Below are 3,413 nucleotides of genomic sequence, written 5' to 3' on the forward strand. Positions count from 1 at the left end.
TATCTCTTAGTGGGACAAGGTCCTATGCAAATATCTGAACTTGCTGATGTGATGCAATAGGATCTACATTTCTATGTTTCTTTATATTTTTGTATAATGGCCCTTCCCTATCTTCTGAATAATTGTTAGCTGCACATTGCACCCTTCTCCACAAATAATCTTAGTTTGCTTCTTATTCAGATATCATGGCCAATAGTTTATGTTAGATATTTCTTGCGAGCTCTTTGCTTAATCATTTTTTGTTATATTTTTCTTCCCTTTACTATCAAAATCATTCTTTGAATTTACCAGAACTAGAATTACATGTGATTACTCACACACCCTATACACTAAATCAATAGTTTGCACGATTAAATATGTTCATAGAAGTTAGGGTCATTTAATGCGTTTGTCACTGTTAATTTTCTTGTTATTCTCAAACTACCTAAACTTGGTACAACTTAATGATCACATTGATGTAGATCGGACATTTTGAATAGTATAATTCTTATGGGTATGAGGAAAGCATATTGAATTATTAGCAATTTTTGAACTGGCGTAGGACATCTATTTCTTGGTAGGAGAAAGCTTCCCAACAACTTTATGGTGAAGATTTATGATCTAAAAAGGTTGTTTAGTTTTCAATATAACAGAATCATGCCTACTGAAACAACTACCTTGATTCCTAAGGAGCGTGAGGTAGACATAGATTTTTATTTTGATGAAGCTAGCAAGATAATCTTATTTGTTTTTCCTGAGAGACCTTTGACGGCTCATACACTTGAATCAGGGATCATTTCTTCGATGTTGAATGTTTGAGTAATATCAGTTTTGTCACTGCTTGATGATCTCTGTCGTGTAATTATTACTATTAATTAAGGGATATTATAAATTGTTGGACGAGGAGCACCTAACAAGAGTGGTCTTCTGTTGCCTTGATTGATAAAAATTATGTGAACTGAAAGACTCTATCTTAATACATAGGGAATACTTATAAACAATCTCTACACATGGTAAACTATTAGTAAGCCTTTTTTCTCTCATCCAAAAGAGTATAGCGTCTAAAGATTTTTATTAGCTTGCTGCTCTTAGGAATGCCATACTTCTCTTAAACCAAGAAATTCAAGTATTCCCTCTCTTCAATTTTACTTGTCAACTATTGACTTTGCACGAGAAAATAAATGAAGTACATAATTTACAATAATACATATATTAATTGATGTATATTTTTAATAAATTTAAGAAAATGATTTGAAATTAGTAGTTAATATTGTGGGTATAACTGGAAAAAAGAAATTGTCTTCTCTTAATACGCTAAAAGCGACAAGTAAAACTGAAAATCTATTTTTAGAAAACTGGACAAATAAAAGTGAATGGAGGGAGTATCATCTTCTTCTCTTTATTTCTTTGTTTTGCAACCCCCCCCCCCCCCACACACACACACACAAAAAACCCCAAAAGAAAATGCTTCCTTTATCTTATGCTAAAAAACTCAAAAGTTTTTAATAATGTTGGTTCTTTTACCCTTCTCCTACAAGCAATGTGATTAATGTGTATTGGATTTATTGATAAAAGCAATCATGAGAATTCTCAAGAAACTTTGATAGGCTTTAAAATCATTGCTTTAGTCATTGGCGAGTAGGACTATATTTATAGTGTGCCTTAATTTTCTTTTCCGTTTTGTTTTCTTACTCGTGATTTTTATTATTTTTCTTAAATTTCTTAACTTTGGTTTTTTGAGATGTAATATTTATATTTGTAGGAGTACTTCTTTTCAGACTGCGCGAAGCAAAGTCAAGTACACTGTAGCTCTATAATTGCAAATAAAAGTTTAAGGTGGGACGTGACTAGGGCTGCTTATCGGGCGGATCGGACGGTTATTTACTCTTAACGGTTCGGTTTATCGGTTATCGACTTTTAAATGTATTAATCCGCTAGCCACCCGATAAGATATCGGGCGGATTGGTATCGGTTTAGCTATTATCGGGCGGTTAACGGGCAGTTTATCGGCCTATTTTAATCTGTATTACAAAGGCCTATTTTGGCAACACACTGATACAGTGATAGGGTGAAACCACAGCTGCACAACATGATATATTAAACTTTTTCAACATACTGATAGTATCATAAGAGACAACCAATAATGGACAAACATACTTGAACCTTCACACACTGAGGAGCAAGGCAGTAAGCTCCTCAAAATTAGCTAAATGCAGTCAAGCTTATGGCTCTATAGTCTGCACATTCTTTAGCTAACATAGCACTTCCTAACATGGCAATTACATCAGTCAAAATGAGTCCAGACTTGGCTTGGCTTTGACCTTTATATAAGCAAATGGTTTCTTCACCAATCATACACACAATACACACCACAAAAACCATTCTTAAAATTTCATCAAAGAGATAAACACAACAACATCCAATATCTTATCCAATATCAGTAAGAGCAAGCTCAGGCTATGGCCGTATGGAGGAAACGAGGAGGTGACTTTATTCTTAGAGAAGAGAATGAGAGGCAAGAGCGGCTGGGTTGTTGTTGTTGTTGTTGTGTTGCCTCAACCTTCAGAGAGTAGAGAGTAGAGAGTGAGCGGCGACGCGAGAGGGCTGTGTTTTGAGATCTGAGTTCACTTCTAACTAGTGACTGCTGGCAAGGGAAATTAGAAATTAGATTTTAGGGTTTCTAATAGTGGATAAATGGAAGGGATATTTAATATACATATAATATAAAAATATATAAATATAAAAATTCTTAACGGGTTAACGGTTTATCCGATAAGAAGATTGATTAATCCGCCCCCAAACCGATAAGCCATTAATAATAAAATTTCAATCTGTTCTCCACCCGTTAATCCGATAACCCGATACCAATAAGCTATTAAGCCACTTTTGCGGTTCGGTTTTCGGTTTCGGTTCGATTTTGAACACCCCTAGACGTAACTTATGGTCTGCCGCAAGATTCCGTAGAGAGCTATTTGGACTTTGGGGATAATAGGTTTCATTAGAGGGAATTCTGTTTTTTTTTCCCGCTCAATTTGTATATTTTTTGTATATAATATTTAGAAATGTATATATACAAAAAAATATTTTTTCAGCTATTATTTTAAGAGCGGTTGCACAGTGTCATTTTCTTAATTAGAAATTAAAGAAGAGGGTTGGGCCAAATAAGATTCTGTCAGGCCCATTTTATTAATAAGACTACAAGCTGGCCCAGTGCCATGTAGAGCCGAAAAAGAAGTAGGAATGACATCAGATAGCTACTCTACAGGGCTACTATTTAAGAATTAGCCAGTGCGTCTTGAATTTCAGTTTTCAATTTAAGTTTTCAAGATAAAAATGTCCTGAATTTTCTTGAAATCAAAACTTTTAGTTTAAAATTTCGGAACAAAATAAATACTGGCTAATCTGTAAATAGTATCCCTGAGAATGGCTATTTG

The sequence above is a fragment of the Nicotiana tabacum genome, chromosome 23 (genome assembly GCF_000715075.1).
Source record: "Nicotiana tabacum cultivar K326 chromosome 23, ASM71507v2, whole genome shotgun sequence".
Lineage (NCBI taxonomy): Eukaryota > Viridiplantae > Streptophyta > Magnoliopsida > Solanales > Solanaceae > Nicotiana > Nicotiana tabacum.